The sequence below is a fragment of the Schistocerca nitens genome, chromosome 5 (assembly GCF_023898315.1).
Source record: "Schistocerca nitens isolate TAMUIC-IGC-003100 chromosome 5, iqSchNite1.1, whole genome shotgun sequence".
Classification (NCBI taxonomy): Eukaryota; Metazoa; Arthropoda; class Insecta; order Orthoptera; family Acrididae; genus Schistocerca; species Schistocerca nitens.
In genome coordinates, this window is record NC_064618.1 from 5,110,528 (window position 1) to 5,134,759 (window position 24,232).

Consider the following 24,232-nt stretch of genomic DNA (forward strand, 5'->3'; position numbering starts at 1 on the left):
AATTTCTGTGTTTCTCCGTCAATGGGAAGGTCCAATGGATACAGAAAACCTGCAGAGGTGCATCAGATTGTAAAACTGGTGACACAGGAAACGCTCAAAACATAGACAGTAGGAAGACTCAGTCTTCCTGTACTTAAGTCGGCGTTGTGTCTCTTATATGTAATTCCGATGCAATTTCTGTGTTTCATCATCAATGGGAAGGTCCATGGGATACAGTAAACCTGCAGAGGTGCATCAGAATGTAAACCTAGTGACACAGGAAACGCTCAGAACATTGACAGTAGGAAGACTCAGTCTTCCTGTACTTAAGTCGGAATTGTGTCTCTTATATTTAATTCCGATGCAATTTCTGTGTTTCATCGTCAATGGGAAGGTCCAAGGGATACAGTAAACCTGCAGAGGTGCATCGGAATGTATAACTGGTGACACAGGAAACGCTCAAGACATAGACAGTACGAAGACCCAGTCTTCCTGTACTTAAGTCGGCATTGTCTCTTATATTTAATTCCGATGCAATTTCTGTTTTTCATCGTCAATGGGAAGGTCCAATGGATACAGCAAACCTGCAGAGGCGAATCGGAATGTAAAACTGGTGACACAGGAGACGCTCAAAACATTGACAGTAGGAAGACTCAGTCTTCCTGTACTTAAGTCGGCATTGTGTCTCTTATATTTAATTCCGATGCGATTTCTGTGTTTCATCGACGATGGGAAGGTACAAGGGATACAATAAACCGGCAGAGGTGCATCGGAATGTAAAACTGGTGACACAGGAAGCGCTCAAAACATTGACCGTACGAAGACTGATTTCTTGTACTTAAGTCGGCATTGTGTCTCTTATATTTAATTTCGATACAATTTCTGTGTTTCATCGTCAATGGGAAGGTCCAAGGGATACAGGAAACCTGCAGAGGTGCATCGGAATGTAAAACTGGTGACACAGGAGAAGCTCAAATCATAGACAGTGGGAAGACTCAGTCTTCCTGTACTTAAGTCGGCATTGTGTGTCTTATATTTAATTCCGATGCAATTTCTGTGTTTCATCGTCAATGGGAAGCTCCACGGGATATAGTAAACCTGCAGAGGTGCATCGGAATGTAAATCTGGTGACACAGGAAACGCTCAAATCATAGACAGTAGGAAGACTCAGTCTTCCTATACTTAAGTCGGCATTGTGTCTCTTATATTTATTTCCGATGCAATTTCTGTGTTTCATCGTGAATGGGAAGGTCGAAGGGATATAGTAAACCTGCAGAGGTGCATCGGAAAGTAAAACTGATGACACAGGAGACGCTCAAAACATTGACAGTATGAAGACTTAGTCTTCCTCTACTTAAGTCGGCATTGCGTCTGTTATATTTAATTCCGAATCAATTTCTGTGTTTCATCGTCACTGTGAAGGTCCAAGGGATACAGTAAACCTGTAGAGGTGCATCGGAATGTAAAACTAGTGTCACACGAAACGCTCAAAACATAGACAGTAGGAAGACTCAGTCTTCCTGTACTTAAGTCGGCATTGTGTCTCTTATATTTAATTCCGATGCAATTTCTGTGTTTCATCGTCAATGGGAAGGTCCAAGGGATACAGTAAACCTGCAGAGGTGCATCGGAATGTAAAACTGGTGACACAGGAAACGCTCAAAACGCAGACAGTATGAAGACTTAGTCTTCCTGTACTTAAGTCGGCATTGTGTCTCTTATATTTAATTCCGATTCAATTTCTGTGTTTCATCGTCACTGTGAAGGTCCTAGGGATACAGTACACCTGTAGAGGTGCATCGGAACGTAAAACTGGTGACACAGTAAACGCTCAAATTATAGACAGTAGGAAGACTCATTCTTCCTGTACTTAAGTCGGCATTGTGTCTCTTATATTTAATTCCGATGCAATTTCTGTGTTTCATCGTCAATGGGAAGCTCCACGGGATACAGTAAACCTGCAGAGGTGCATCGGAATGTAAATCTGGTGACACAGGAAACGCTCAAATCATAGACAGTAGGAAGACTCAGTCTTCCTATACTTAAGTCGGCATTGTGTCTCTTATATTTATTTCCGATGAAACTTCTGTGTTTCATCGTGAATGGGAAGGTCCAAGGGATATAGTAAACCTGCAGAGGTGCATCAGAAAGGAAAACTGATGACACAGGAAACGCTCAAAACATAGACAGTAGGAAGACTTAGTCTTCCTGTACTTAAGTCGGCATTGAGTCTCTTATATTTAATTCCGATGCAATTTCTGTGTTTCATCGTCACTGTGAAGGTCCAACGGATACAGTAAACCTGTAGAGGTGGATCGGAATGTAAAACTGGTGCCACAGGAAACGCTCAAATTATAGACAGTAGGAAGACTCGGTCTTCCTGTAATTAAGTCGGCATTGTTTCTCTTATATTTAATTCCGATGCAATTTCTGTGTTTCGTCGTCAATGGGAAGGTCCAAGGGATACAGTAAACCTGCAGAGGTGCATCGGAATGTATAACTGGTGACACAGGAAACGCTCAAAACATAGACAGTAGGAAGACTCAGTCTTCCTGTACTTAAGTCGGCATTGTGTCTCTTATATTTATTTCCGATGAAATTACTGTGTTTCATCGTGAATGGGAAGGTCCAAGGGATATAGAAAACCTGCAGTGGTGCATTGGAAAGTAAAACTGATGACACAGGAAACGCTCAAAACATAGACAGTAGGAAGACTTAGTCTTCCTGTACTTAAGTCGGCATTGTGTCTCTTATATTTAATTCCGATGCAATTTCTGTCTTTCATCGTCAATGGGAAGGTCCAATGGATACAGTAAACCTGCAGAGGCGAATCGGAATGTAAAACTGGTGACACAGGAAACGCTCAAAACATTGACAGTAGGAAGACTCAGTCTTCCTGTACTTAGACGGCATTGTGTCTTTTATATTTAATTCCGATGCGATTTCTGTGTTTCATCGACAATGGGAAGGTCCAAGGGATACAATAAACCGGCAGAGGTGCATCGGAATGTAAAACTGGTGACACAGGAAACGCTCAAAACGTAGACAGTAGGAAGACTCAGTCTTCCTGTACTTAAGTCGGCATTGTGTCTCTTATATTTCATTCCGATGCAATTTCTGTGTTTCATCGTCAATGCGAAGGTCCAAGGGATACAGTAAACCTGCAGAGGTGCATCAGAATCTAAAACTGGTGACACAGGAAACGCTCAACACATAGACAGTAGGAAGACTCATTCTTTCTGTATTTAAGTCGGCATTGTGTCTCTTATATTTAATTCCGATGTAATTTCTGTGTTTCATCGTCAATGGGAAGGTCCAAGGGATACAGTAAACCTGCAGTGGTGCATCGAAATGTAAAGCTAGTGACACAGGAAACGCTCAAAACATAGACAGTAGGAAGACACTGTCTTCCTGTACCTAAGTCGGCATTGTGTCTCCTATATTTAATTACGATGCAATTTCTGTGTTTCATTGTCAATGGGAAGGTCCAAGGGAAACAGTAAACCTGAGAGGTGCATCGGAATGTAAAACTGGTGACACAGGAAACGCTCAAAACATTGACAGTAGGAAGACTCAGTCTTCCTGTACTTAAGTCGGCATTGTGTCTTTTATATATAATTCCGATGCGATTTCTGTGTTTCATCGACAATGGGAAGGGCCAAGGGATACAATAAACCGGCAGAGGTGCATCGGAATGTAAAACTGGTGACACAGGAAACGCTCAAAACATTGACCGTACGAAGACTGATTTCTTGTACTTAAGTCGGCATTGAGTCTCTTATATTTAATTTCGATACAATTTCTGTGTTTCATCGTCAATGGGAAGGTCCAAGGGATACAGTAAACCTGTAGAGGTGCATCGGAACGTAAAACTGGTGACACAGTAAACGCTCAAATTATAGACAGTAGGAAGACTCATTCTTCCTGTACTTAAGTCGGCATTGTGTCTCTTATATTTAATTCCGATGCAATTTCTGCGTTTCATCGTCAATGGGAAGCTCCACGGGATACAGTAAACCTGCAGAGGTGCATCGGAATGTAAATCTGGTGACACAGGAAACGCTCAAATCATAGACAGTAGGAAGACTCAGTCTTCCTATACTTAAGTCGGCATTGTGTCTCTTATATTTATTTCCGATGAAATTTCTGTGTTTCATCGTGAATGGGAAGGTCCAAGGGATATAGTAAACCTGCAGAGGTGCATCAGAAAGGAAAACTGATGACACAGGAAACGCTCAAAACATAGACAGTAGGAAGACTTAGTATTCCTGTACTTAAGTCGGCATTGAGTCTCTTATATTTAATTCCGATGCAATTTCTGTGTTCCATCGTCACTGTGAAGGTCCAACGGATACAGTAAACCTGTAGAGGTGGATCGGAATGTAAAACTGGTGCCACAGGAAACGCTCAAATTATAGACAGTAGGAAGACTCGGTCTTCCTGTACTTAAGTCGGCATTGTTTCTCTTATATTTAATTCCGATGCAATTTCTGTGTTTCGTCGTCAATGGGAAGGTCCAAGGGATACAGTAAACCTGCAGAGGTGCATCGGAATGTATAACTGGTGACACAGGAAACGCTCAAAACATAGACAGTAGGAAGACTCAGTCTTCCTGTACTTAAGTCGGCATTGTGTCTCTTATATTTATTTCCGATGAAATTACTGTGTTTCATCGTGAATGGGAAGGTCCAAGGGATATAGAAAACCTGCAGTGGTGCATCGGAAAGTAAAACTGATGACACAGGAAACGCTCAAAACATAGACAGTAGGAACACTTAGTCTTCCTGTACTTAAGTCGGCATTGTGTCTCTTATATTTAATTCCGATGCAATTTCTGTCTTTCATCGTCAATGGGAAGGTACAATGGATACAGTAAACCTGCAGAGGCGAATCGGAATGTAAAACTGGTGACACAGGAAACGCTCAAAACATTGACAGTAGGAAGACTCAGTCTTCTTGTACTTAGACGGCATTGTGTCTTTTATATTTAATTCCGATGCGATTTCTGTGTTTCATCGACAATGGGAAGGTCCAAGGGATACAATAAACCGGCAGAGGTGCATCGGAATGTAAAACTGGTGACACAGGAAACGCTCAAAACATTGACCGTACGAAGACTGTTTTCTTGTACTTAAGACGGCATTGTGTCTCTTATATTTAATTTCGATACAATTTCTGTGTTTCAGCGTCAATGGGAAGGTCCAAGGGATACAGGAAACCTGCAGAGGTGCATCGGAATGTAAAACTGGTGACACAGGAAAAGCTCAAATTATAGACAGTAGGAAGACTCCGTCTTCCTGTACTTAAGTCGGCATTGTGTGTCTTATATTTAATTCCGATGCAATTTCTGTGTTTCATCGTCAATGGGAAGCTCCACGGGATACAGTAAACCTGCAGAGGTGCATCGGAATGTAAATCTGGTGACACAGGAAACGCTCAAATCATAGACAGTAGGAAGACTCAGTCTTCCTATACTTAAGTCGGCATTGTGTCTCTTATATTTATTTCCGATGAAATTTCTGTGTTTCATCGTGAATGGGAAGGTCGAAGGGATATAGTAAACCTGCAGAGGTGCATCGGAAAGAAAAACTGATGACACAGGACACGCTCAAAACATAGACAGTATGAAGACTTAGTCTTCCTGCACTTAAGTCGGCATTGTGTCTCTTATATTTAATTCCGATTCAATTTCTGTGTTTCATCGTCACTGTGAAGGTCCAAGGGATACAGTAAACCTGTACAGGTGCATCGGAATGTAAAACTGGTGACACAGGAAAAGCTCAAATTATAGACATTAGGAAGACTCCGTCTTCCTGTACTTAAGTCGGCATTGTGTGTCTTATATTTAATTCCGTTGCAATTTCTGTGTTTCATCGTCAATGGGAAACTCCACGGGATACAGTATACCTGCAGAGGTGCATCGGAATGTAAATCTGGTAACACTGGAAACGCTCAAATCATAGACAGTAGGAAGACTCAGTCTTCCTATACTTAAGTCGGCTTTGTGTCTCTTATATTTATTTCCGATGAAATTTCTGTGTTTCATCGTGAATGGGAAGGTCCAAGGGATATAGTAAACCTGCAGAGGTGCATCGGAAAGGAAAACTGATGACACAGGAAACGCTCAAAACATAGACAGTAGGAAGACTTAGTCTTCCTGTACTTAAGTCGGCATTGTGTCTCTTATATTTAATTCCGATGCAATTTCTGTGTTTCATCGTCACTGTGAAGGTCCAACGGATACAGTAAACCTGTAGAGGTGCATCGGGATGTAAAACTGGTGACACAGGAAACGCTCAAAACATAGACAGTAGGAAGACTCAGTCTTCCTGTACTTAAGTCGGCATTGTGTCTCTTATATTTAATTCCGATGCAATCTCTGTGTTTCATCGTCTATGGGAAGGTCCTAGGGATACAGTAAACCTGCAGAGGTGCATCGGAATGTAAAACTGGTGACACAGGAAACGCTCAAAACATAGACAGTAGGAAGACTCAGTCTTCCTGTACTAAAGTCGGCATTGTGTCTCTTATATTTAATTCCGATGCAATTTCTTTGTTTCATTGTCAATGGGAAGTTCCAATGGATACAGAAAACCTGCAGAGGTGCATCAGATTGTAAAACTGCTGCACAGGAAACGCTCAACACATAGACAGTAGGAAGACTCAGTCTTCCTGTACTTAAGTCGGCAATGTTTCTCTTATATTTAATTCCGATGCAATTTCTGTGTTTCTTCGTCAATGGGAAGGTCCAATGGATACAGAAAGCCTGCAGAGGTGCATCAGATTGTAAAACTGGTGACACAGGAAACGCTCAAAACATAGACAGTAGGAAGACTCAGTCTTCCTGTACTGAAGTCGGCGTTGTGTCTCTTATATTTAATTCCGATGCAATTTCTGTGTTTCATCATCAATGGGAAGGTCCATGGGATACAGTAAACCTGCAGAGGTGCATCAGAATGTAAAACTAGTGACACAGGAAACGCTCAGAACATTGACAGTAGGAAGACTCAGTCTTCCTGTACTTAAGTCGGAATTGTGTCTCTTATATTTAATTCCGATGCAATTTCTGTGTTTCATCGTCAATGGGAAGGTCCAAGGGATACAGTAAACCTGCAGAGGTGCATCGGAATGTATAACTGGTGACACAGGAAACGCTCAAAACATAGACAGTAGGAAGACCCAGTCTTCCTGTACTTAAGTCGGCATTGTGTCTCTTATATTTAATTCCGATGCAATTTCTGTGTTTCATCGTCAATGGGAAGGTCCAAGGGATACAAGAAACCTGTAGAGGTGCATCGGAATGTAAAACTGGTGACACAGGAAAAGCTCAAATCATAGACAGTAGGAAGACTCCGTCTTCCTGTACTTAAGTCGGCATTGTGTGTCTTATATTTAATTCCGATGCGATTTCTGTGTTTCATCGACGATGGGAAGGTCCAAGGGGAACAGTAAACCGGCAGAGGTGCATCGGAATGTAAAACTGGTGACACAGGAAACGCTCAAAACATAGACAGTAGGAAGACTCAGTCTTCCTGTACTTAAGTCGGCATTGTGTCTCTTATATTTAATTCCGATGAAATTTCTGTGTTTCATCGTGAATGGGAAGGTCCAAAGGATATAGTAATCCTGCAGAGGTGCATCGGAAAGTAAAACTGATGACACAGGAAACGCTCAAAACATAGACAGTAGGAAGACTCAGTCCTTCTGTACTTAAGTCGGCATTGTGTCTCTTATATTTAATTCCGATTCAATTTCTGTGTTTCATCGTGAATGGGAAGGTCCAAGGGATACAGTAAACCTGTAGAGGTGCATCGGAACGTAAAACTGGTGACACAGTAAACGCTCAAATTATAGACAGTAGGAAGACTCATTCTTCCTGTACTTAAGTCGGCATTGTGTCTCTTATATTTAATTCCGATGCAATTTCTGTGTTTCATCGTCAATGGGAAGCTCCACGGGATACAGTAAACCTGCAGAGGTGCATCGGAATGTAAATCTGGTGACACAGGAAACGCTCAAATCATAGACAGTAGCAAGACTCAGTCTTCCTATACTTAAGTCGGCATTGTGTCTCTTATATTTATTTCCGATGCTATTTCTGTGTTTCATCGTGAATGGGAAGGTCCAAGGGATATAGTAAACCTGCAGAGGTGCATCAGAAAGGAAAACTGATGACACAGGAAACGCTTAAAACATAGACAGTAGGAAGACTTAGTCTTCCTGTACTTAAGTCGGCATTGAGTCTCTTATATTTAATTCCGATGCAATTTCTGTGTTTCATCGTCACTGTGAAGGTCCAACGGATACAGTAAACCTGTAGAGGTGCATCGGAATGTAAAACTGGTGCCACAGGAAACGCTCAAATTATAGACAGTAGGAAGACTCGGTCTTCCTGTAATTAAGTCGGCATTGTGTCTCTTATATTTAATTCCGATGCAATTTCTGTGTTTCGTCGTCAATGGGAAGGTCCAAGGGATACAGTATACCTGCAGAGGTGCATCGGAATGTATAACTGGTGACACAGGAAACGCTCAAAACATAGACAGTAGGAAGACTCAGTCTTCCTGTACTTAAGTCGGCATTGTGTCTCTTATATTTATTTCCGATGAAAGTACTGTGTTTCATCGTGAATGGGAAGGTCCAAGGGATATAGAAAACCTGCAGTGGTGCTTCGGAAAGTAAAACTGATGACACAGGAAACGCTCAAAACATAGACAGTAGGAAGACTTAGTCTTCCTGTACTTAAGTCGGCATTGTGTCTCTTATATTTAATTCCGATGCAATTTCTGTCTTTCATCGTCAATGGGAAGGTCCAATGGATACAGTAAACCTGCAGAGGCGAATCGGAATGTAAAACTGGTGACACAGGAAACGCTCAAAACATTGACAGTAGGAAGACTCAGTCTTCCTGTACTTAAGTCGGCATTGTGTCTTTTATATTTAATTCCGATGCGATTTCTGTGTTTCACCGACAATGGGAAGGTCCAAGGGATACAATAAACCGGCAGAGGTGCATCGGAATGTAAAACTGGTGACACAGGAAACGCTCAAAGCGTAGACAGTAGGAAGACTCAGTCTTCCTGTACTTAAGTCGGCATTGTGTCTCTTATATTTCATTCCGATGCAATTTCTGTGTTTCATCGTCAATGCGAAGGTCCAAGGGATACAGTAAACCTGCAGAGGTGCATCAGAATGTAAAACTGGTGACACAGGAAACGCTCAACACATAGACAGTAGGAAGACTCATTCTTCCTGTATTTAAGTCGGCATTGTGTCTCTTATATTTAATTCCGATGCAATTTCTGTGTTTCATCGTCAATGGGAAGGTCCAAGGGATACAGTAAACCTGCAGAGGTGCATCGGAATGTAAATCTGGTGACACAGGAAACGCTCAAATCATAGACAGTAGCAAGACTCAGTCTTCCTATACTTAAGTCGGCATTGTGTCTCTTATATTTATTTCCGATGCTATTTCTGTGTTTCATCGTGAATGGGATGGTCCAAGGGATATAGTAAACCTGCAGAGGTGCATCAGAAAGGAAAACTGATGACACAGGAAACGCTTAAAACATAGACAGTAGGAAGACTTAGTCTTCCTGTACTTAAGTCGGCATTGAGTCTCTTATATTTAATTCCGATGCAATATCTGTGTTTCATCGTCACTGTGAAGGTCCAATGGATACAGTAAACCTGCAGAGGTGCATCAGAATGTAAAACTGGTGACACAGGAAACGCTCAACACATAGACAGTAGGAAGACTCATTCTTCCTGTACTTAAGTCGGCATTGTGTCTCTTATATTTAATTCCGATGCTATTTCTGTGTTTCATCGTCAATGGGAAGCTCCACGGGATACAGTAAACCTGCAGAGGTGCATCGGAATGTAAATCTGGTGACACAGGAAACGCACAAATCATAGACAGTAGGAAGACTCAGTCTTCCTATACTTAAGTCGGCATTGTGTCTCTTATGTTTGTCTCCGACGAAATTTCTGTGTTTCATCGTGAATGGGAAGGTCCAAGGGATATAGTAAACCTGCAGAGGTGCATCGGAAAGGAAAACTGATGACACAGGAAACGCTCAAAACATAGACAGTAGGAAGACTTAGTCTTCCTGTACTTCAGTCGGCATTGTGTCTCTTATATTTAAATTCGATGCAATTTGTATGCTTCATAGCCAATAGGAAGGTCCAAGGGATACAGTAAACCTGCAGAGGTGCATCGGAATGTAAAACTGATGACACAGGAAACGCTCAAAACATAGCCAGTAGGAAGACTCAGTCTTCCTGTACTTAAGTCGGCATTGTGTCTCTTATATTTATTTCCGATGAAATTTCTGTGTTTCATCGTGAATGGGAAGGTCCAAGGGATATAATAAACCTGCAGAGGTGCATCGGAAAGTAAAACTAATGACACAGGAAACGCTCAAAACATAGACAGTAGGAAGACTTAGTCTTCCAGTCGGCATTGTGTCTCTTAAATTTAATTCCGATGCAATTTCTGTTTTTCATCGTCAATGGGAACGTCCAAGGGATACAGTAAACCTGCAGAGGTGCATCGGAATGTAAATCTGGTGACACAGGAAACGCTCAAATCATAGACAGTAGCAAGACTCAGTCTTCCTATACTTAAGTCGGCATTGTGTCTCTTATATTTATTTCCGATGCTATTTCTGTGTTTCATCGTGAATGGGATGGTCCAAGGGATATAGTAAACCTGCAGAGGTGCATCAGAAAGGAAAACTGATGACACAGGAAACGCTTAAAACATAGACAGTAGGAAGACTTAGTCTTCCTGTACTTAAGTCGGCATTGAGTCTCTTATATTTAATTCCGATGCAATATCTGTGTTTCATCGTCACTGTGAAGGTCCAACGGATACAGTAAACCTGTAGAGGTGCATCGGAATGTAAAACTGGTGCCACAGGAAACGCTCAAATTATAGACAGTAGGAAGACTCGGTCTTCCTGTAATTAAGTCGGCATTGTGTCTCTTATATTTAATTCCGATGCAATTTCTGTGTTTCGTCGTCAATGGGAAGGTCCAAGGGATACAGTATACCTGCAGAGGTGCATCGGAATGTATAACTGGTGACACAGGAAACGCTCAAAACATAGACAGTAGGAAGACTCAGTCTTCCTGTACTTAAGTCGGCATTGTGTCTCTTATATTTATTTCCGATGAAAGTACTGTGTTTCATCGTGAATGGGAAGGTCCAAGGGATATAGAAAACCTGCAGTGGTGCTTCGGAAAGTAAAACTGATGACACAGGAAACGCTCAAAACATAGACAGTAGGAAGACTTAGTCTTCCTGTACTTAAGTCGGCATTGTGTCTCTTATATTTAATTCCGATGCAATTTCTGTCTTTCATCGTCAATGGGAAGGTCCAATGGATACAGTAAACCTGCAGAGGCGAATCGGAATGTAAAACTGGTGACACAGGAAACGCTCAAAACATTGACAGTAGGAAGACTCAGTCTTCCTGTACTTAAGTCGGCATTGTGTCTTTTATATTTAATTCCGATGCGATTTCTGTGTTTCACCGACAATGGGAAGGTCCAAGGGATACAATAAACCGGCAGAGGTGCATCGGAATGTAAAACTGGTGACACAGGAAACGCTCAAAGCGTAGACAGTAGGAAGACTCAGTCTTCCTGTACTTAAGTCGGCATTGTGTCTCTTATATTTCATTCCGATGCAATTTCTGTGTTTCATCGTCAATGCGAAGGTCCAAGGGATACAGTAAACCTGCAGAGGTGCATCAGAATGTAAAACTGGTGACACAGGAAACGCTCAACACATAGACAGTAGGAAGACTCATTCTTCCTGTATTTAAGTCGGCATTGTGTCTCTTATATTTAATTCCGATGCAATTTCTGTGTTTCATCGTCAATGGGAAGGTCCAAGGGATACAGTAAACCTGCAGTGGTGCATCGAAATGTAAAGCTAGTGACACAGGAAACGCTCAAAACATAGACAGTAGGAAGACACTGTCTTCCTGTACCTAAGTCGGCATTGTGTCTCCTATATTTAATTCCGATGCAATTTCTGTGTTTCATTGTCAATGGGAAGGTCCAAGGGAAACAGTAAACCTGAGAGGTGCATCGGAATGTAAAACTGGTGACACAGGAAACGCTCAAATCATAGACAGTAGGAAGACTCAGTGTTCCTGTACTTAAGTCGGCATTGTGTCTCTTATATTTATTTCCGATGAAATTTCTGTGTTTCATCGTGAATGGGAAGGTCCAAGGGATATAGTAATCCTGCAGAGGTGCATCGGAAAGTAAAACTGGTGACACAGGAAACGCTCAAAACATAGACAGTATGAAGACTCAGTCTTCCTGTACTTAAGTCGGCATTGTGTCTCTTATATTTAATTCCGATGCAATTTCTGTTTTTCATTGTCAATGGGAAGGTCCAAGGGATACAGTAAACCTGCAGAGGTGCATCAGAATGTAAAACTGGTGACACAGGAAACGCTCAACACATAGACAGTAGGAAGACTCATTCTTCCTGTACTTAAGTCGGCATTGTGTCTCTTATATTTAATTCCGATGCTATTTCTGTGTTTCATCGTCAATGGGAAGCTCCACGGGATACAGTAAACCTGCAGAGGTGCATCGGAATGTAAATCTGGTGACACAGGAAACGCACAAATCATAGACAGTAGGAAGACTCAGTCTTCCTATACTTAAGTCGGCATTGTGTCTCTTATGTTTGTCTCCGACGAAATTTCTGTGTTTCATCGTGAATGGGAAGGTCCAAGGGATATAGTAAACCTGCAGAGGTGCATCGGAAAGGAAAACTGATGACACAGGAAACGCTCAAAACATAGACAGTAGGAAGACTTAGTCTTCCTGTACTTCAGTCGGCATTGTGTCTCTTATATTTAAATTCGATGCAATTTGTATGCTTCATCGCCAATAGGAAGGTCCAAGGGATACAGTAAACCTGCAGAGGTGCATCGGAATGTAAAACTGATGACACAGGAAACGCTCAAAACATAGCCAGTAGGAAGACTCAGTCTTCCTGTACTTAAGTCGGCATTGTGTCTCTTATATTTATTTCCGATGAAATTTCTGTGTTTCATCGTGAATGGGAAGGTCCAAGGGATATAATAAACCTGCAGAGGTGCATCGGAAAGTAAAACTAATGACACAGGAAACGCTCAAAACATAGACAGTAGGAAGACTTAGTCTTCCAGTCGGCATTGTGTCTCTTAAATTCAATTCCGATGCAATTTCTGTTTTTCATCGTCAATGGGAACGTCCAAGGGATACAGTAAACCTGCAGAGGTGCATCGGAATGTAAAACTAGTGACACAGGAAACGCTCAAATCATAGACAGTAGGAAGACTCAGTCTTCCTGTACTTAAGTCGGCATTGTGTCTCTTATATTTAATTCCGATGCAATTTCTGTGTTTCATCGTCTGTGGGAAGGTCCTAGGGATACAGTAAACCTGCAGAGGTGCATCGGAATGTAAAACTGGTGACACAGGAAACGCTCAAAACATAGACAGTAGGAAGACCCAGTCTTCCTGTACTAAAGTCGGCATTGTGTCTCTTATATTTAATTCCGATGCAATTTCTGTGTTTCATTGTCAATGGGAAGGTCCAATGGATACAGAAAACCTGCAGAGGTGCATCAGATTGTAAAACTGCTGCACAGGAAACGCTCAACACATAGACAGTAGGAAGACTCAGTCTTCCTGTACTTAAGTCGGCAATGTGTCTCTTATATTTAATTCCGATGCAATTTCTGTGTTTCTTCGTCAATGGGAAGGTCCAATGGATACAGAAAACCTGCAGAGGTGCATCAGATTGTAAAACTGGTGACACAGGAAACGCTCAAAACATAGACAGTAGGAAGACTCAGTCTTCCTGTACTTAAGTCGGCGTTGTGTCTCTTATATTTAATTCCGATGCAATTTCTGTGTTTCATCATCAATGGGAAGGTCCATGGGATACAGTAAACCTGCAGAGGTGCATCAGAATGTAAAACTAGTGACACAGGAAACGCTCAGAACATTGACAGTAGGAAGACTCAGTCTTCCTGTACTTAAGTCGGAATTGTGTCTCTTATATTTAATTCCGATGCAATTTCTGTGTTTCATCGTCAATGGGAAGGTCCAAGGGATACAGTAAACCTGCAGAGGTGCATCGGAATGTATAACTGGTGACACAGGAAACGCTCAAAACATAGACAGTAGGAAGACCCAGTCTTCGTGTACTTAAGTCGGCATTGTGTCTCTTATATTTATTTCCGATGAAATTTCTGTGTTTCATCGTGAATGGGAAGGTCAAAGGGATATAGTAAACCTGCAGAGGTGCATTGAAAAGTAAAACTGATGACACAGGAAACGCTCAAAACATAGACAGTAGGAAGACTTAGTCTTCCTGTACTTAAGTCGGCATTGTGTCTCTTATATTTAATTCCGATGCAATTTCTGTTTTTCATCGTCAATGGGAAGGTCCAAGGGATACAGTAAACCTGCAGAGGTGCATCGGAATGTAAAACTGGTGACACAGGAAACGCTCAAAACGTAGACAGTAGGAAGACTCAGTCTTCCTGTACTTATGTCGGCATTGTGTCTCTTATATTTAATTCCGAAGCAATTTCTGTGTTTCATCGTCAATGGGAAGGTCCAAGGTATACAGTAAACCTGCAGAGGTGCATCAGAATGTAAAACTGGTGACGCAGGAAACGCTCAACACATAGACAGTAGGAAGACTCATTCTTCCTGTATTTAAGTCGGCATTGTGTCTCTTATATTTAATTCCGATGCAATTACTGTGTTTCATCGTCAATTGGAAGGACTAAGGGATACAGTAAACCTGCAGTGGTGCATCGAAATGTAAAACTAGTGACACAGGAAACGCTCAAAACATAGACAGTAGGAAGACTCTGTCTTCCTGTACTTAGGTCGGCATTGTGTCTCCTATATTTAATTCCGATGCAATTTCTGTGTTTCATCGTCAATGGGAAGGTCCAAGTGAAACAGTAAACCTGCAGAGGTGCATCGGAATGTAAAACTGGTGACACAGGAAACGCTCAAAACATAGACAGTAGGAAGACTCAGTCTTCCTGTACTTAAGTCGGCATTGTGTCTCTTATATTTAATTCCGATGCAATTTCTGTTTTTCATCGTCAATGGGAAGGTCAAATGGATAGAGTAAACCTGCAGAGGCGAATCGGAATGTAAAACTGGTGACACAGGAAACGCTCAAAACATTGACAGTAGGAAGACTCAGTCTTCCTGTACTTAAGTCGGCATTGTGTCTTTTATATTTAATTCCGATGCGATTTCTGTGTTTCATCGACAATGGGAAGGTCCAAGGGATACAATACACCGGCAGAGGTGCATCGGAATGTAAAACTGGTGACACAGGAAACGCTCAAAACATTGACCGTACGAAGACTGATTTCTTGTACTTAAGTCGGCATTGAGTCTCTTATATTTAATTTCGATGCAATTTCTGTGTTTCATCGTCACTGTGAAGGTCCAACGGATACAGTAAACCTGTAGAGGTGCATCGGAATGTAAAACTGGTGACACAGGAAACGCTCAAATTATAGACAGTAGGAAGACTCGGTCTTCCTGTACTTAAGTCGGCATTGTGTCTCTTATATTTAATTCCGATGCAATTTCTATGTTTCATCGTCAATGGGAAGGTCCAAGGGATACAGTAAGCCTGCAGAGGTGCATCAGAATGTAAAACTGGTGACACAGGATACGCTCAAAACATAGAGAGTAGGAAGACTCAGTCTTCCTGTACTTAAGACGGCATTGTGTCTCTTATATTTAATTCCGATGCAATTTCTGTGTTTCATCGTCAATGGGAAGGTCCAAGCGATACAGTAAGCCTGCAGAGGTGCATCAGAATGTAAAACTGGTGACACAGGATACGCTCAAAACATAGACAGTAGGAAGACTCAGTCTTCCTGTACTTGAGTCGGCATTGTGTCTCTTATATTTAATTCCGATGCAATTTCTCTGTTTCATCGTCAATTAGAAGGTCCAAGGGATACAGTAAACCTGCAGAGGTGCATCAGAATGTAAAACTGGTGACACAGGAAACGCTCAAATCATAGACAGTAGGAAGACTCAGTCTTCCTATACTTAAGTCGGCATTGTGTCTCTTATATTTATTTCCGATGAAATTTCTGTGTTTCATCGTGAATGGGAAGGTCGAAGGGATATAGTAAACCTGCAGAGGTGCATCGGAAAGAAAAACTGATGACACAGGAAACGCTCAAAACATAGACAGTTTGAAGACTTAGTCTTCCTGCACTTAAGTCGGCATTGTGTCTCTTATATTTAATTCCGATTCAATTTCTGTGTTTCATCGTCACTGTGAAGGTCCAACGGATACAGTAAACCTGTAGAGGTGCATCGGTATGTAAAACTGGTGACACAGGAAACGCTCAAATTATAGACAGTAGGAAGACTCGGTCTTCGTGTACTTAAGTCCGCATTGTGTCTCTTATATTTAATTCCGATGCGATTTCTGTGTTTCATCGACAATGGGAAGGTCCAAGGGATACAATAAACCGGCAGAGGTACATCGGAATGTAAAACTGGTGACACAGGAAACGCTCAAAACATTGACCGTACGAAGACTGTTTTCTTGTACTTAAGTGGGCATTGTGTCTCTTATATTTAATTTCGATGCAATTTCTGTGTTTCATCGTCAATGGGAAGGTCCAAGGGATACAGGAAACCTGCAGAGGTGCATCGGAATGTAAAACTGGTGACACAGGAAAAGCTCAAATCATAGACAGTAGGAAGACTCCGTCTTCCAGTACTTAAGTCGGCATTGTGTGTCTTATATTTAATTCCGATGCAATTTCTGTGTTTCATCGTCAATGGGAAGGTCCACGGGATACAGTAAACCTGCAGAGGTGCATCGGAATGTAAATCTGGTGACACAGGAAACGCTCAAATCATAGACAGTAGGAAGACTCAGTCTTCCTATACTTAAGTCATATTTATTTCCGATGAAATTTCTGTGTTTCATCGTGAATGGGAAGGTCGAAGGGATATAGTAAACCTGCAGAGGTGCATCGGAAAGTAAAACTGATGACACAGGAAACGCTCAAAACATAGACAGTATGAAGACTTAGTCTTCCTCTACTTAAGTCGGCATTGTGTCTGTTATATTTAATTCCGAATCAATTTCTGTGTTTCATCGTCACTGTGAAGGTCCAAGGGATACAGTAAACCTGTAGAGGTGCATCGGAATGTAAAACTAGTGTCACACGAAACGCTCAAAACATAGACAGTAGGAAGACTCAGTCTTCCTGTACTTAAGTCGGCATTGTGTCTCTTATATTTAATTCCGATGCAATTTCTGTGTTTCATCGTCAATGGGAAGGTCCAAGGGATACAATAAACCTGCAGAGGTGCATCGGAATGTAAAACTGGTGACACAGGAAACGCTCAAAACGTAGACAGTAGGAAGACTCAGTCTTCCTGTACTTATGTCGGCATTGTGTCTCTTATATTTCATTCCGATGCAATTTCTGTGTTTCATCGTCAATGGGAAGGTCCAAGGGATACAGTAAACCTGCAGAGCTGCATCAGAATGTAAAACTGGTGACGCAGGAAACGCTCAACACATAGACAGTAGGAAGACTCATTCTTCCTGTATTTAAGTCGGCATTGTGTCTCTTATATTTAATTCCGATGCAATTTCTGTGTTTCATCGTCAATGGGAAGGTCCAAGTGAAACAGTAAACCTGCAGAGGTGCATCGGAATGTAAAACTGGTGACACAGGAAACGCTCAAAACATAGACAGTAGGAAGACTCAGTCTTCCTGTACTTAAGTCGGCATTGTGTCTCTTATATTTAATTCCGATGCAATTTCTGTTTTTCATCGTCAATGGGAAGGTCCAATGGATAGAGTAAACCTGCAGAGGCGAATCGGAATGTAAAACTGGTGACACAGGAAACGCTCAAAACATAGACAGTAGGAAGACTCAGTCTTCCTGTACTTAAGTCGGCATTGTGTCTTTTATATTTAATTCCGATGCGATTTCTGTGTTTCATCGACAATGGGAAGGTCCAAGGGATACAATAAACCGGCAGAGGTGCATCGGAATGTAAAACTGGTGACACAGGAAACGCTCAAAACATTGACCGTACGAAGACTGATTTCTTGTACTTAAGTCGGCATTGAGTCTCTTATATTTAATTTCGATACAATTTCTGTGTTTCATCGTCAATGGGAAGGTCCAAGGGATACAGGAAACCTGCAGAGGTGCATCGGAATGTAAACTGGTGACACAGGAAAAGCTCAAATCATAGACAGTAGGAAGACTCCGTCTTCCTGTACTTAAGTCGGCATTGTGTGTCTTATATTTATTCCGATGCAATTTCTGTGTTTCATCGTCAATGGGAAGATCCACGAGATACAGTAAACCTGCAGAGGTGCATCGGAATGTAAATCTGGTGACACAGGAAACGCTCAAATCATAGACAGTAGGAAGACTCAGTCTTCCTATACTTAAGTCGGCATTGTGTCTCTTATATTTATTTCCGATGAAATTTCTGTGTTTCATCGTGAATGGGAAGGTCGAAGGGATATAGTAAACCTGCAGAGGTGCATCGGAAAGTAAAACTGATCACACAGGAAACGCTCAAAACATAGACAGTATGAAGACTTAGTCTTCCTGTACTTAAGTCGGCATTGTGTCTCTTATATTTAATTCCGATGCAATTTCTGTGTTTCATCGTCACTGTGAAGGTCCAAGGGATACAGTAAACCTGTAGAGGTGCATCGGAACGTAAAACTGGTGACACAGGAAACGCTCAAATTATAGACAGTAGGAAGACTCATTCTTCCTGTACTTAAGTCGGCATTGTGTCTCTTATATTTAATTCCGATGCAATTTCTGTGTTTCATCGTCAATGGGAAGCTCCACGGGATACAGCAAACCTGCAGAGGTGCATCGGAATGTAAATCTGGTGACACAGGAAACGCCCAAATCATAGACAGTAGGAAGACTCAGTCTTCCTATACTTAAGTCGGCATTGTGTCTCTTATATTTATTTCCGTTGAAATTTCTGTGTTTCATCGTGAATGGGAAGGTCCAAGGGATATAGTAAACCTGCAGAGGTGCATCAGAAAGGAAAACTGATGACACAGGAAACGCTCAAAACATAGACAGTAGGAAGACTTAGTCTTCCTGTACTTAAGTCGGCATTGAGTCTCTTATATTTAATTCCGATGCAATTTCTGTGTTTCATCGTCACTGTGAAGGTGCAACGGATACAGTAAACCTGTAGAGGTGCATCGGAATGTAAAACTGGTGACACAGGAAACGCTCAAATTATAGACAGTAGGAAGACTCGGTCTTCCTGTACTTATGTCGGCATTGTGTCTCTTATATTTAATTCCGATGCAATTTCTGTGTTTCGTCGTCAATGGGAAGGTCCAAGGGATACAGTAAACCTGCAGAGGTGCATCGGAATGTATAACTGGTGACACAGGAAACGCTCAAAACATAGACAGTAGGAAGACTTAGTCTTCCTGTACTTAAGTCGGCATTGTGTCTCTTATATTTAATTCCGATGCATTTTCTGTTTTTCATCGTCAATGGGAAGGTCCAATGGATACAGTAAACCTGCAGAGGCGAATCGGAATGTAAAACTGGTGACACAGGAAACGCTCAAAACATTGACAGTAGGAAGACTCAGTCTTCCTGTACTTAAGTCGGCATTGTGTCTTTTATATTTAATTCCGATGCGATTTCTGTGTTTCATCGACAATGGGAAGGTCCAAGGGATACAATAAACCGGCAGAGGTGCATCGGAATGTAAAACTGGTGACACAGGAAACGCTCAACACATAGACAGTAGGAAGACTCATTCTTCCTGTACTTAAGTCGGCATTGTGTCTCTTATATTTAATTCCGATGCAATTTCTGTGTTTCATCGGCAATGGGAAGCTCCACGGGATACAGTAAACCTGCAGAGGTGCATCGGAATGTAAATCTGGTGACACAGGAAACGCTCAAATCATAGACAGTAGGAAGACTCAGTCTTCCTATACTTAAGTCGGCATTGTGTATCTTATATTTATTTCCGATGAAATTTCTGTGTTTCATCGTGAATGGTAAGGTCCAAGGGGTATAGTAAACCTGCAGAGGTGCATCGGAAAGGAAAACTGATGACACAGGAAACGCTCAAAACATAGACAGTAGGAAGACTTAGTCTTCCTGTACTTATGTCGGCATTGTGTCTCTTATATTTAATTCCGTTGCAATTTCTGTGTTTCATCGTCACTGTGAAGGTCCAACGGATACAGTAAACCTGTAGAGGTGCATCGGAATGTAAAACTGGTGACACAGGAAACGCTCAAATTATAGACAGTAGGAAGACTCGGTCTTCCTGTACTTAAGTCGGCATTGTGTCTCTTATATTTAATTCCGATGCAATTTCTGTGTTTCGTCGTCAATGGGAAGGTCCAAGGGATACAGTAAACCTGCAGAGGTGCATCGGAATGTATAACTGGTGACACAGGAAACGCTCAAAACATAGACAGTAGGAAGACTTAGTCTTCCTGTACTTAAGTCGGCATTGTGTCTCTTATATTTAATTCCGATGCAATTTCTGTTTTTCATCGTCAATGGGAAGGTCCAATGGATACAGTAAACCTGCAGAGGCGAATCGGAATGTAAAACTGGTGACACAGGAAACGCTCAAAACATTGACAGTAGGAAGACTCAGTCTTCCTGTACTTAAGTCGGCATTGTGTCTTTTATATTTAATTCCGATGCGATTTCTGTGTTTCATCGACAATGGGAAGGTCCAAGGGATACAATAAACCGGCAGAGGTGCATCGGAATGTAAAACTGGTGACACAGGAAACGCTCAACACATAGACAGTAGGAAGACTCATTCTTCCTGTACTTAAGTCGGCATTGTGTCTCTTATATTTAATTCCGATGCAATTTCTGTGTTTCATCGGCAATGGGAAGCTCCACGGGATACAGTAAACCTGCAGAGGTGCATCGGAATGTAAATCTGGTGACACAGGAAACGCTCAAATCATAGACAGCAGGAAGACTCAGTCTTCCTATACTTAAGTCGGCATTGTGTATCTTATATTTATTTCCGATGAAATTTCTGTGTTTCATCGTGAATGGTAAGGTCCAAGGGGTATAGTAAACCTGCAGAGGTGCATCGGAAAGGAAAACTGATGACACAGGAAACGCTCAAAACATACACAGTAGGAAGACTTAGTCTTCCTGTACTTATGTCGGCATTGTGTCTCTTATATTTAATTCCGTTGCAATTTCTGTGTTTCATCGTCACTGTGAAGGTCCAACGGATACAGTAAACCTGTAGAGGTGCATCGTAATGTAAAACTGGTGACACAGGAAACGCTCAATTTATAGACAGTAGGAAAACTCGGTCTTCCTGTACTTAAGTCGGCATTGTGTCTCTTATATTTAATTCCGATGCAATTTCTATGTTTCATCGTCAATGGGAAGGTCCAAGGGATACAGTAAGCCTGCAGAGGTGCATCAGAATGTAAAACTGGTGACACAGGATACGCTCAAAACATAGAGAGTAGGAAGACTCAGTCTTCCTGTACTTAAGTCGGCATTGTGTCTCTTATATTTAATTCCGATGCAATTTCTGTGTTTCATCGTCAATGGGAAGGTCCAAGGGATACAGTAAGCCTGCAGAGGTGCATCAGAATGTAAAACTGGTGACACAGGATACGCTCAAAACATAGACAGTAGGAAGACTCAGTCTTCCTGTACTTAAGTCGGCATTGTGTCTCTTATATTTATTTCCGATGAAATTTCTGTGTTTCATCGTGAATGGGAAGGTCCAAGGGATACAGTAATCCTGCAGAGGTGCATCGGAAAGTAAAACTGATGACACAGGAAACGCTCAAAACATAGACAGTAGGAAGACTCAGTGTTCCTGTACTTGAGTCGGCATTGTGTCTCTTATATTTAATTCCGATGCAATTTCTTTGTTTCATCGTCAATGGGAAGGTCCAAGGGATACAGTAAACCTGCAGAGGTGCATCAGAATGTAAAACTGGTGACACAGGAAACGCTCAACACATAGACAGTAGGAAGACTCATTCTTCCTGTACTTAAGTCGGCATTGTGTCTCTTATATTTAATTCCGATGCAATTTCTGTGTTTCATCGTCAATGGGAAGCTCCACGGGTTACAGTAAACCTGCAGAGGTGCATCGGAATGTAAATCTGGTGACACAGGAAACGCTCAAATCATAGACAGTACGATGACTCAGTCTTCCTATACTTAAGTCGGCATTGTGTATCTTATATTTATTTCCGATGAAATTTCTGTGTTTCATCGTCACTGTGAAGGTCCAACGGATACAGTAAACCTGTAGGGGTGCATCGGAATGTAAAACTGGTGACACAGGAAACGCTAAAATTATAGACAGTAGGAAGACTCGGTCTTCCTGTACTTAAGTCGGCATTGTGTCTCTTATATTTAATTCCGATGCAATTTCTATGTTTCATCGTCAATGGGAAGGTCCAAGGGATACAGTAAGCCTGCAGAGGTGCATCAGAATGTAAAACTGGTGACACAGGATACGCTCAAAACATAGAGAGTAGGAAGACTCAGTCTTCCTGTACTTAAGTCGGCATTGTGTCTCTTATATTTAATTCCGATGCAATTTCTGTGTTTCATCGTCAATGGGAAGGTCCAAGGGATACAGTAAACGTGCAGAGGTGCATCGGAATGTAAAACTAGTGTCACACTAAACGCTCAAAACATAGACAGTAGGAAGACTCAGTCTTCCTGTACTTAAGTCGGCATTGTGTCTCTTATATTTAATTCCGATGCAATTTCTGTGTTTCATCGTCAATGGGAAGGTCCAAGGGATACAGTAAACCTGCAGAGGTGCATCGGAATGTAAAACTGGTGACACAGCAAACCCTCAAAACGTAGACAGTAGGAAGACTCAGTCTTCCTGTACTTATGTCGGCATTGTGTCTCTTATATTTAATTCCGATGCAATTTCTGTGTTTCATCGTCAATGGGAAGGTCCAAGGGATACAGTAAACCTGCAGTGGTGCATCGAAATGTAAAACTAGTGACACAGGAAACGCTCAAAACATAGACAGTAGGAAGACTCTCTCTTCCTGTACTTAAGTCGGCATTGTGTCTCCTATATTTAATTCCGATGCAATTTCTGTGTTTCATCGTCAATGGGAAGGTCCAATGGATAGAGTAAACCAGCAGAGGCGAATCGGAATGTAAAACTGGTGACACAGGAAACGCTCAAAACATTGACAGTAGGAAGACTCAGTCTTCCTGTACTTAAGTCGGCATTGTGTCTTTTATATTTAATTCCGATGCGATTTCTGTGTTTCATCGACAATGGGAAGGTCCAAGGGATACAATACACCGGCTGAGGTGCATCGGAATGTAAAACTGGTGACACAGGAAACGCTCAAAACATTGACCGTACGAAGACTGATTTCTTGTACTTAAGTCGGCATTGAGTCTCTTATATTTAATTTCGATACAATTTCTGTGTTTTATCGTCAATGGGAAGGTCCAAGGGATACAGGAAACCTGCAGAGGTGCATCGGAATGTAAAACTGGTGACACAGGAAAAGCTCAAATCATAGACAGTAGGAAGACTCCGTCTTCCTGTACTTAAGTCGGCATTGTGTGTCTTATATTTAATTCCGATGCAATTTCTGTGTTTCATCGTCAATGGGAAGATCCACGAGATACAGTAAACCTGCAGAGGTGCATCGGAATGTAAATCTGGTGACACAGGAAACGCTCAAATCATAGACAGTAGGAAGACTCAGTCTTCCTATACTTAAGTCGGCAATGTGTCTCTTATATTTATTTCCGATGAAATTTCTGTGTTTCATCGTGAATGGGAAGGTCGAAGGGATATAGTAAACCTGCAGAGGTGCATCGGAAAGTAAAACTGATGACACAGGAAACGCTCAAAACATAGACAGTATGAAGACTTAGTCTTCCTGTACTTAAGTCGGCATTGTGTCTCTTATATTTAATTCCGATGCAATTTCTGTGTTTCATCGTCAATGGGAAGCTCCACGGGATACAGTAAACCTGCAGAGGTGCATCGGAATGTAAAACTGGTGACACAGGAAAAGCTCAAATCATAGACAGTAGGAAGACTCCGTCTTCCTGTACTTAAGTTGGCATTGTGTCTCTTATATTTAATTCCGATGCAATTTCTGTGTTTCATCGTCAATGGGAAGATCCAC